This window comes from Mycteria americana, chromosome 2 (genome assembly GCF_035582795.1).
Source record: "Mycteria americana isolate JAX WOST 10 ecotype Jacksonville Zoo and Gardens chromosome 2, USCA_MyAme_1.0, whole genome shotgun sequence".
NCBI lineage: Eukaryota > Metazoa > Chordata > Aves > Ciconiiformes > Ciconiidae > Mycteria > Mycteria americana.
The window spans coordinates 61,539,132-61,551,960 of NC_134366.1; positions in this window are offsets into that span (position 1 = coordinate 61,539,132).

The window sequence follows — 12,829 nt, forward strand, 5'->3', positions numbered from 1 at the left end:
TCCAACAAACCCTTGCATGTCCCAGCAGAAAAGGTTATGTGGTAAATCAGCCACTATTTGGTGCTGTAGTGCACAGCAGAATCAACTATTGTTTTACAAGCTACCACATTGGTACAATGCCCTTTAACAAGTGCCAACTTTGAGAAACTATAAATATATCAAATGAATGGACACCATTCATTCAAACAATTAAAGCAGTTTTGTCACAGGCATATGCTTAGACTATAATTGAAAGATCACAGCCCCTCTATTCCTAGAAGGGACAAGAATAAACAAAAGCCACGTTAACTCCAACTGAGGCTACACACATCCAGAACTGGAAACCTCACAATCACAGTTAGCTTTTGGCTAACTGTAAACCCTTGTCAATACTCATTCTAGTAATATTAATTTTTCCAAGTCATCAATCGGGATACACAACAAACTACCCCAGCCATGACCAAGCTTCACAGGCCTTTTGTCAGTTCCCCATGTAAAGAGCGAAGGAGTCGCACATGTCTGCATTTTCATAGTACAAATTCAAAATCAACCTGAGTAACACAGTTATCAGTTTAACAAAGAAATTCTTACATGCCACAATAACATTAACACCATTTACAATTTATCAGCTCCCAGAAAACACACAGAAAGTAAGCAGTTTTGTGTCCAAAAGGACTGGCACTTCTAAGCTCACCTGCCGCAAAACACTGCTGTGAGGACTAATGCTCTGCCTGCCTGAAGGGCTGCTAAGTTCATTCTTGCAGTAAAATATACATTATATGGACTTAAACTGCCCATCGCCTGAAAGGCACTACAGCCAGGAGAGTTTCAATTATGGTGAAACTGAACTACAACTAATGTTATGAAAGGGACCAGCTGCTCCCTCATTAATGGGCACAGCATGAAACTTCCTACAGAGGATTTAACAACATCACACCCCCAACTGTACCAGAAGAGCTGGAAAGTGAGTTGGATGTGTAATGGCCAGGATGCTCAGAGGTCTTAGCACACACTGCACCTTAGCCTGGTTTGGGTACATCAGTCTTTGTACGGTCGTGGAAAGAGGAGGATTCTGCTTCTTAAAGCCAAGTGCACTCGTGCCACCTTCTTAATAATGGTAAAGTTTGCTGTGTTTTTTTAATTTCCGTTAAGTGGAACAAAGGGCAACACAGCAGAATTACAGTGTTTTCCCACTTCACCTTCTTCATTTTGTTGGCTAACTACCTGCTTAGACTTAGGATAAACTTTATAGGTGGGGTTCATCCATAACTCAGCCTGGAGTGCTCCCACTTTCCAGTGAAACATCAACTGAGATGCCTGAGTGCCAGCGCTTGCACCACGCTCTTCCCTCCTGCAGCCAAGTTCTGCCACAACCAACTCAGGCAGTTAGCAAAGAAGAGCACCTCAGCACAAGTTACAAAGTTTTCTTAGTACTATCTGTTATTATTCACCAACATTTAAAAAAATTGCTTTTCATATATGTGTTCAAATAAATTGCAAAAATACTCTGTTCTAGCCTGGAAACTGAACTGTGCATGTCCACAACTATGTTGCCACCTACTAGCAATATTGCTAAAGCTTTAGATCTGCTACTATGGGCATATACGCTTATGTGCACATAATATTTTTGAGGGTAAACTCCTGAAGTTGTAGCACAACTTTGAACATACCTCTGCATTCCAAGACAACAGACCAAGATTTTTTTTCTAAAAAAAAAAAACCAAACAAACCTTATTCTTACTTTTTCATATCTCTGCCACCACTTAAGTTACAGCAAAACTACAATGAAGACTGCTCCCTACAAGTGCAACAAGTTCTTCATGATGTCAGGAGAAAGACAGCATTAGAGTAATTGATTTCTTTCATGGATTGGAAGAGTGTTTTCAATATATTTTGATTTTTCACAAGTGATTCCCCCTTTCTATTTGATTGTACCTGTACTAGATACAAGTGGCAGACACCATTTAAAAGGAAAAGGGGGGTAGGGGGGTGTGATTGCCATTATTCTGCTCTGTTGCCATCTCTTCCACCTATGGAAGAAAAAAAAATGTTTATTTCATTATGAAAAAGGTTGCAGAAGTGCAATTGAGTTTGTTAAGAAGCAAAGACTCATTATCATTCTAAAGACTGGAATTGTGCTCATTCCCTTGGACTCCCTACATAACAAAGAAATAAAATTTAACCCAGCAATTCTTCCACCAGCAAAATTACTTGTACCTAAAGGAGATCATCCTTTAGAAAGACTTCAAACTGAGTTAAAGTCCTTAGCCAATGAAGAATTTTCTATGACTCCTGGAAATTTGCCCCACTAGTTAATTACTGCCATTCTTCAAAATGGCCATTTTATTACCCGGTTGAGAAATGTTTGCCCAGGTATTTATTCACAAAGCTGGATATAAATACCTTATTATTTGTGCTTATTTTTCAAATGAGAACTGGGAAATGAAGTATATCATCAAAATTACAGAAGCAACATGGAAAAATGAAGTTATAAAAAACCCCCTCAAACTAAGCATATCAATTCTCTATACTGGAATACAAAACATGATTTTAGTACGATTAGCTATCCAGCTATTCACACGTTACTGCCTTCATTGTGGAAAAGTGATTTTTTTGCGAATGCTTGCACTTAAAGGGGCAAAAAAATATTTAAATATTTTGTAGTAAAGTGAGCACAGATTGCTTTGTAAAATTGTCCCCCAAGATATTTGGGCAAGTAAGACAATAAGTCTTTGTCCCACAAAACAGAAGACATTTAAAATTGTTTGTGCCTGTGAGTAGAGTACTTCACTGTTGTTCTTAAGTGAACTCAATGGTATTAGTCTTTTGAGCAGAACAATTTTTGCTAACTACCTTAACATTCCCAGCCTTTCTCCACTATTTAAACATAACATATTTGAAATTTTAGGACTGCAAGCAAGCAGAGGACTGTGATCTGCAGAGAAGGGAAGTATGGAAGGAGGGAGGGAAGGAGAGGCAAATGGACAGAAGGGATATAAAATATTCTCTAGTTACTAATAACTCTCTTGATGGGGAGCTGAAATGGGTGTAACAGACCCTGCCCTTGGATGGGAGGTGCATGTCAGTAGGCACCTCCGTAGCTGAGACAGTGAGGTGTTCTCAGCTGGTTCTGTGTGCTGCTGCAGCCTCCAGCTGACAGGCAGCACCTGCAGTGCTTGAGCACTATCCGGTCATACTACTCCAAGTCCAGCCAGCCTGCATGGGAATCGTAACCATGGCCAGCTGCGATCTGCTAGATCCATTTGTTAGACAGGTGATGTTACAGCTCATGCACTGAAAGAGTGGATGGGTGACCAAAGCAAGGGGTGTAAAGGGTCAACGTTAATGAATTGAAATGAGAAACATAATCAGAAAATAAAAGCAGTATTTGAAATTTTTTGAAAAATTACACTCAGTGCAGTGTTTCATTTAAAGGCTTTTACAGTGCAAATACTCTGCTGCTTTGCCAAGAATATTTACCTTGACTTTGTGTCGTGGTTTAGCCCCAGCCAGCAGCTAAGCACCATGCAGCCGCTCGCTCACTTCCCCCCCCGGTGGGATGGGGGAGAGAATCAGAAGAGCAGAAGTAAACTCGTGGGTTGAGATAAGAACAGTTTAATAATTGGAACAAAATAATAGTAATAATAATAATGAATTATAATGAGAAGGAAAAAAACAACGAGAGAGAGAGAGAGAGGAAAAAACCCAAGGGAGGGGAAAAAAGGGGAAAAAATATATAAAAAAAAAAAAGATACGACCGCTCACACTCGCCGACCGACGCCCAGCCAGTCCCCGAGCAGTGATCACTACCCCCCGGCCAACTCCCCCCAGTTTATATACTGGGCATGACATCATATGGTATGGAATAGCCCTTTGGTCAGTTTGGATCAACTATCCTGGCTGTGCCCCCTCCCATTTCTTGGGCACCTGGCAGAGCATGGGGAGCTGAAGGGGGGGAAAGTCCTTGACCAATGTAAACACCGCTTAGCGACAGCCAAAACATCAGTGTGTTATCAATATTATTCTTATACTAAAATCCAAAGCACAGCACTATACCAGCTACTAGGAAGAAAATTAACTCTATCCCAGCCGAAACCAGGACAGTATCCACCCCTTATTCTATACCATTTATGTCATGCCCAGGTTCTACCTTTTCTAATACAATTAATCACCACCACTTTTCCTGTCTCTTGATATGTATATCTATATATGTACACACAGTTATCATTCCCTTGGTCTATGGGCCATCCTTCTAAAATGTTTATTAAGTTCATTTAGTCCATGACTTTGGGCTCCATCTGTCATAATAGTCCTTCATGGCAGAAGAGATGGTATGTGGTGTTGGACTGTTGCATGCTGAAGCCAGTTCTGGTTCCATCACCACTGCACTTTGCTTGCTTTCATCGAAATTCATTCTTCGCTAATCTGGGTGATCCTTATTGAAATACCATTGATATGGTGTATAGTAATCATACAAGTGATGACACACAGTATTATATAGCAGTTAACATCATACCATTTAGTTCATTGGCTATTCTCACCCAAAATCAAATCTCCTTGAGGTACACATCTGACTTCCCCATCCTTTCACATTACCCACCAAGTGCACCCGGGTCCTTGAGCAAAAGCAATCCCACGAATGGGCTTGCCTTTGCTCGAGGCAGGAGTAACCCAGACTGTCTTCCCCAGCATGTTTTTTATGTGCACTACAGGGACCTTATCCCCTTCTACAGTGCGTAAAAGTTTTGATTGGGCAGGGCCAGCTTGATTGACAGATCCTCTAGTGTTAGCTAACCAGGTGGCCTTTGCTAAATGTGTATCCCAATGTTTGAACGTCCCACCACCCATTGCTCTCAGTGTAGTCTTTAACAGTCCATTGTATCGTTCAATTTTCCCAGAGGCTGGTGCATGATAGGGGATGTGATATACCCACTCAATGCCATGCTCTTTGGCCCAGGTGTCTATGAGGTTGTTTCGGAAATGAGTCCCGTTGTCTGACTCAATTCTCTCTGAGGTGCCATGTCGCCATAGGACTTGTTTTTCAAGGCCCAAGATAGTGTTCCGGGCAGTGGCACGGGGCACAGGATACATTTCCAGCCATCCGGTGGTTGCTTCCACCATGGTGAGCACATAGCGCTTGCCTTGGCGGGTTTGTGGGAGTGTGATATAATTAATCTGCCAGGCCTCCCCATATTTATATTTCAGCCATCACCCTCCATACCACAGAGGCTTTAACGGCTCGGATTGTTTAATTGCAGCGCATGTTTCACATTCATGGATAACCTGTGCAATAGTGTCCATGGTTAAGTCCACCCCTCGATCACGAGCCCATCTATATGTTGCATCTCTTCCTTGATGGCCTGAGGTGTCATGGGCCCACTGAGCTATAAATAATTCACCCTTATGTTGCCAGTCCAGATCCACTTGAGCCACTTCAATCTTAGCAGCCTGATCCACCTGCTGGTTGTTTTGATGTTCCTAGTGGCCCGACTCTTGGGTACGTGAGCATCTACGTGACGTACTTTTACAACCAGGTTCTCTACTCGGGCAGCAATATCTTGCCACAGTGCGGCAGCCCAGATGGGTTTACCTCTGCGCTGCCAATTGTTCTGCTTCCATTGCTGTAACCACCCCCACAGGGCATTTGCCACCATCCATGAGTCAGTATAGAGATAGAGCATTGGCCACTTTTCTCGTTCAGCAATGTCTAAAGCCAGCTGAATGGCTTTAACTTCTGCAAATTGGCTTGATTCACCATCTCCTTCAGCAGTTTCTACCACTTGTCGTATAGGACTCCATACAGCAGCCTTCCACCTCCGATGCTTTCCTACAATACAACAGGACCCATCAGTGAACAGGGCATATTGTTTCTCATTTTCTGGTAGTTTATTGTACAGTGGGGCCTCCTCAGTACGTGTCACCTCCTCCTCTGGCGATATTCCAAAATCTTTGCCTTCCGGCCAGTCCATAATTACTTCCAAGATTCCTGGGCGATGGGGGTTTCCTATCCGAGCCTGTTGTGTGATCAGTGCAACTCACTTACTCCACGTAGCATCAGTTGCATGATGTGTAGAGGGGATCCTCCCTTTGAACAGCCAACCCAGCACCGGCAGTCGAGGTGCCAAGAGGAGTTGTGCTTCCGTACCAACCACTTCTGAAGCAGCTCGAACCCCTTCATATGCTGCCAATATCTCTTTTTCAGTTGGAGTATAGCAGGCCTCGGATCCTCTGTATCCCTGACTCCAAAACCCTAAGGGTCAACCTCGAGTCTCCCTGGGTGCTTTCTGCCAGAGGCTCCAGGTAGGGCCATTCTCCCCGGCTGCGGTGTAGAGCACATTTTTTACGTCTTGCCCTGCCCGGACTGGCCCAAGGGCTACTGCATGAACTATCTCCCGTTTAATTTGTTCAAAGGCTTGTCATTGCTCAGGGCCCCATTTGAAATCGTTCTTCTTCCGGGTCACTTGATAGAGAGGGCTTACGATCAGACTGTAATTTGGAATATGCATTCTCCAAAAACCCACAACGCCTAAGAAAGCTTGTGTTTCCTTTTTGCTAGTTGGTGGAGACATGGCTGTTATTTTGTTCATCACATCCATTGGGATCTGACGACATCCATCTTGCCATTTTATTCCTAAAATCTGGATTTCCTGTGCAGGTCCCTTGACCTTACTTTGTTTTATGGCAAAACCAGCTTTCAGGAGGATCTGGACTATTTTCTTCCCTTTCTCAAAAACTTCCTCTGCTGTATTGCCCCACACGATAATGTCATCAATATATTGCAGATGTTCTGGAGCTTTGCCCTCTTCCAGTGCAGTCTGAATCAGTCCATGGCAAATGGTAGGGCTGTGTTTCCACCCCTGGGGTAGTCGATTCCAGGTGTACTGAACGCCCCTCCAAGTGAAAGCAAACTGCGGCCTGCACTCTGCTGCCAAAGGGATTGAGAAAAATGCATTAGCAATATCAATTGTAGCATACCATTTGGCTGCTTTTGACTCCAGTTCGTATTGCAGTTCCAGCATGTCCGGCACAGCAGCACTCAGGGGCAGCGTGACTTCATTCAGGCCACGATAGTCTACTGTTAGTCTCCACTCTCCATTAGACTTTCTCACTGGCCACATAGGACTGTTAAAAGGTGAGCGAGTCTTACTGATCACTCCTTGGCTCTCCAGTCGACGAATCAGCTCATGGATGGAAATCAGGGAGTCTCGGTTGGTGCGATATTGCCTCCGGTGCACCGTTGTGGTAGCGATTGGCTCCTGTTGTTCTTCAACCCTCAGCAACCCCACAACAGAAGGGTCCTCTGAGAGACCAGGCAAGGTGGACAGCTGCTTAATTTCCTCCGTCTCAAAGCCAGCTATACCAAAAGCCCACCGGTACCCTTTTGCGTCCTTGAAATACCCTCTCCTGAGGTAGTCTATGCCAAGGATGCACGGAGCCTCTGGGCCAGTCACAATGGGGTGCTTTTGCCACTCATTCCCAGTTAGGCTCACTTCGGCCTCCAATACAGTCAGTTGTTGGGATCCCCCTGTCACTCCACAAATACAGATGGGTTCTGCCCCTATATAGCTTGATGGCATCAGGGTACACTGTGCACCGGTGTCTACTAGAGCCTTATACTCCTGTGGGTCTGATGTGCCAGGCCATCGAATCCACACAGTCCAGTAAACCCGGTTGTCCCTTTCCTCCACCTGGCTGGAGGCAGGGCCGCCCTAATCCTGGTCATAATATTCATTACCCATTTCTTGTGTATATGAGTCAGGAATTTCTTCATTAAAATCAGGAGTAAAATCAGCCCTCTTACTCTGTCTGGGGAACTGTCCACTGGAAACTGGAGCAGCAATTTTCCTGGAAGAACTCCCTTTGGTGATTGTTTTTCCTTGCAACTCACGTACCCGTGCCTCTAGGGTTGAGGTAGGTTTTCCATCCCACTTCCTCATGTCCTCTCCGTGGTCACGCAAGTAAAACCATAGGGTGCCCCGTGGTGTGTACCCTCTATATCCTCTCTCTTGAGCAGAAGAACGCTGACTCCTAATAGCTGAGACACTGGTCCGTATAGGTAGGGAGTAGGACATATCCTCTTTGAACCGTTGGAACTCCTGGGACAGTTTCTGCACAGCTGAGACAAAGGAGGAAGAGATACTTTCTTCGTATTCTTGGAGGTTACTAGCAGCTTCATTCACTGTTGGACCGTCTCGATCTTTCCAGGTCAGTATTGCCAGTGAGTTGGCACACGACAGTGGTGCGTTTCGTACCAACTTCTGCCACATGGGTCTTGTGCACTGGACCTCGTCTGGATCTATGGGTGACCGCACGTTGTTCAGGTCACCATAAATCAATTCCAGCATGGCTAATTCCCTCAGGTACTGGATACCTTTCTCCATGGTGGTCCATTTCCCGGAGCGGTATACAACATCTTCCTTGAAGGGATATCTTTCTCTTATAGCTGACAGGAGTCGCCTCCAGAGGCTGCGGGCTGGTTCTCCTTTTCCAATTGCTTTGTCAATGCCCCCTTCCCAGCTGCTTGGCTTCCTTACCCTCTAATTCCAGGCTATTGGCCCCGCTCTCCCAGCATCGGAGCAGCCAGGTGACAATGTGCTCCCCTGGACGACGGCTGAAATCTTTTCGCATATCTCGCAGCTCACTCAGGGATAGGGATCGGGTGGTTTCGGTCTCATTTACGAGTTCCTCCTCTTCCTCTTCCTCTCCCTGTGATGGCCCTGCTCCTTCATCTTCCCTTTCTAAACGAGCTGACTTTCGCTTCCAGGATTTCTTTTTATGTATAGGGGCGACTGATACTGACACAGGTTGGTTCTCTGTCTGAACCGCAATGCTTGTAACAGAGTTGTCTGGAGCAGCTGCAGCCGCAGTGCCTGTCGCAGGGGGGGCTGGAGCAGCCACAGTGCCTGTCGCAAGGGGAATCGGAACAGCCGCAGTGCCTGTCACAGGGGGGGCTGGAGCAGCCGCAGTGCCTGTCGTTTTGTCACCAGATCCTTGAGGGTTCTGAGTAGCATTGAACAGGGCTTGGTAGGCATGGGCCAGACCCCAGCACATTGCAGTGATTTGTATCTCCTTAGAATTGCCAGAGTCACAGCATACTTTTTCCAAATATTCTACTAATTTTTCAGGATTCAGCACTTGTTCAGGGGTGAAGTTCCAAAACACTGGATGTGCCCACCGTCCTAGGCATTTGCCCATGCTATCCCACACACCCTGCCACTCGTAACTATCAAGCCTTGGGGCAGATCTCTGGATGATATTCTTAAATTGCTTACTAACCCTGGACAAGATCGAAACAGTATTCCCAAGCAATACCAATACAAGTATCTTAACTACCCAAGGTTGTTCAAAATACTGAAAAGTTACTGTAATGAAGGAGGAAGCATTGTAGAAGAAAGTAGTGAAGGTACAATTCTGCATTTCCTCCATAAAAAACCTCTCAGAGGAAGAAGTATAATTGCAATTGTCTCCATAAGATGATACCTGACATACAGTAACGGTTTCAGTACAGCACTTAGATACCAAAATAAACCCAAGGTCACTGTTTTAATAACAAATCTCACAGGCAAAACATCACCAATTAAAGCAGAGCACAGCAAACTGCAAAAACCAACACCGATCTTTAACATGTACGGCAAAAAAATGAGCATGGTGCAGACCAGGTAAACCAATGCTAGGAACAAATGGATCAATATCACGTCCCACAACTACTAACAGATCTAAATTCCTTAATATGCTCTGGTTAATCTGTTATTATATCAAACCCTTCGTGCCCCACGTTGGGCGCCAACAAGGACTGTCGTGGTTTAGCCCCAGCCGGCAGCTAAAGCACCACGCAGCCGCTTGCTCACTTCCCCCCCCGGTGGGATGGGGGAGAGAATCAGAAGAGCAAAAGTAAGAAAACTCGTGGGTTGAGATAAGAACAGTTTAATAATTGGAACAAAATAATAGTAATAATAATAATGAATTATAATGAGAAGGAAAAAAACAACGAGAGAGAGAGAGAGGAACAAAACCCAAGGGAGGGAAAAAAGGGGAAAAAATATATTAAAAAAAAAAAGATACGACCGCTCACCACCCGCCGACCGACGCCCAGTCAGTCCCCGAGCAGTGATCGCTACCCCCCGGCCAACTCTCCCCAGTTTATATACTGGGCATGACATCATATGGTATGGAATAGCCCTTTGGTCAGTTTGGATCAACTATCCTGGCTGTGCCCCCTCCCATTTCTTGGGCACCTGGCAGAGCATGGGGAGCTGAAGGGGGGGAAAGTCCTTGACCAATGTAAATACTGCTTAGCGACAGCCAAAACATCAGCGTGTTATCAATATTATTCTTATACTAAAATCCAAAGCACAGCACTATACCAGCTACTAGGAAGAAAATTAACTCTATCCCAGCCGAAACCAGGACACTTTGTAAATATGCTGTCATAGCTCAACAAGATAAAACTAGTGAAATAAGTCATACAACAACACTAGCAATTTTTGTGATGTGTTTTTCAGTGCTACTGTGTTGCTTATTTTCAGTAAATTGACTGTTTAGAGGTATTGCATTGCAGACCTGACATTTTGTAAAACTGCTTCATGAAGCAGTTCATCCTGTTAAATAGGAACAAGTAGGAGCCCAGAAAATTAACTGGCCAATTTAGAATGAGTGGCTGAGATCACAAAAACAGAGCAAAAATTAAAATGAAAACTAACTAAAGCAATTCTCAGTACTTCACCAACACAGAGAGACATAGAGGAAACTTCTGTTACCATGCCTCAAATAAATTATAGAAATAGCTTTATTTTAAGCCAGCAACTGTGATTGAAATTATAGAAATAGCTTCATTTTAAGCCAGCAAGTGTGACTGACCACAAAAACAGTTATTAATGGAATTTATTCTAGACATAGAGCAGTCTGCTTTGAGAACCAAACCCAGAAAATTAGTGGTAATGGAGCTGAAAAGGGTCTTTTGGAAAACAGTTTACAATGCTTCTGTCTTTCTGAATCCATGACCCTGCAGTTCCAGACAGAGGAAAACACAGCTTTGACAATGTCCAGTGGCAGCTGTGACATGACCAGGGTCAGATCCAGAGCCACTACCCCTTGCATCAAAAGATATCAGCACATACCTCCAACTTCTCTAATACCTGTAGAAAAGGAACCAGCTGTCACTGAAGGGGCAATGTAACTCATTGACAATGACTTTTTCCTACGCTTTCTGAGATACATGTCATCGCTACAAAAGTAACAGAGTAGGATGAAGGCAAGAGACATATTTCATCTCCAGTGTAATGTTACGGGCAGATAACTGAATTTTTGTGTTGTTCCAACTATTTAAATATTCTTCCACAAAAATAGTTTGAGCCTATTGTTATTGAAGCCTACGGTTATTGAAAAACAAAACCAAAATCCTTGATTCTTCACAAAAATCCCAAAATTCTTCTCACCACTTTGTTTGAGGTTTTTTTTCCTGTCGGGTTTAATGTTCATTTTGAAACATCTGAAATGCAGTTGAAAGTCTTTGGTACCAGAAACAATTTTGTTCTGAAAACAAAAAACTAAAAAATGGGATTCAGAACCAAAACCTGTGATACTACACAGATTTATCACACTGTATTTTTGAACAGCTAACTTGTAAGACCTTCTCATGGCTCGTCTCTATTCCATAGGAAATTCATCAAAATGGTTGGGGAGATTTTAATATATGCTGCAGAATCTATATTTCATTGCATGCATTTCACAGGATATTGGTAAGTAACAGTTCAGGAACTAGTACTATATTTAGGGTAAGAAGACTCATTCTGATAGAGTTTACTTAAGGCCAGACTTCATACACCATCTCTAAATAGCCCCAAAAGATGAGTGTCCCATCACCAAAATACTAATTGTTTTACTAAAACCTTTGTGATTCTTTAAATTAATTTTATCTCTCATCCCCAAATTTACACAGACTTCTTCCCATTCTTTCCCATTCCTTCCAGGGACATTTTCCTGATGCTAATGAGCATCTCTATTCCTTTATTCTTAGGTCACTACAGTGATCCTTGAATAAAAGCCACTTTCAGGTTGTGCAATTCTAGAACAGTTTTATAATTTCTCAACATTGGTGGCTACTTTTTCCTGAAATTCCTGCATCACAATTGATGTTTTTATCTTGTTTCATTCATTAATAGACTCTAAGCTGTTCAATCTCTCCAGAACATGTCTCAACCTGAAATAAAGGTCAATATTGTCTAAATATCTGTTGCAGGCAGCAACGAGCTATGAAGATGTATGTTAGGAAAATTAATGAAACTATACATAATGGTCTGAAAATCATGTCCCAGGAAACTCCTGTAAAATCTTACATTTTTATTGGAATCTCAACAAAATTCTGCAGCTCACTGAAATCTTAAAAAGAACCACTACATCTAGATAATTATATGGCTCTTCATTACCATAAAAAAACCCACGTACCTTGCCTACTGAAAAAGATTGAAATCCTTCCTTCAGCTCTAAGTGACACTAGATGAGGCACAAGCTGGAAAAAATCCTATAGCTCACAATGTTACACACCTTTTCATCCCTCCCCATGAGATGGACTCAATAAGAGGGTTCTCATTACAACACTGCTTAAAGCAGAAGCTACCAACCTTCCCTTTCTCCAGCTGTTAATGCAAGTTGACCCACAAAAACCTTTTCACAGATGACCATCCCTCCAGGCTGATAATGTACCAGTGAATCCTTAGAAAGCAGTGACAACTAGGATATAAGCTCAGCTATGAACTCATGCCCCAGTATTTCAGACAGGGCTTTGCATATATGTCATATGCTGAAAGAGCTCTCTCTCAGACATATTGGAGAGAAAAAAGTGGTGACTCTT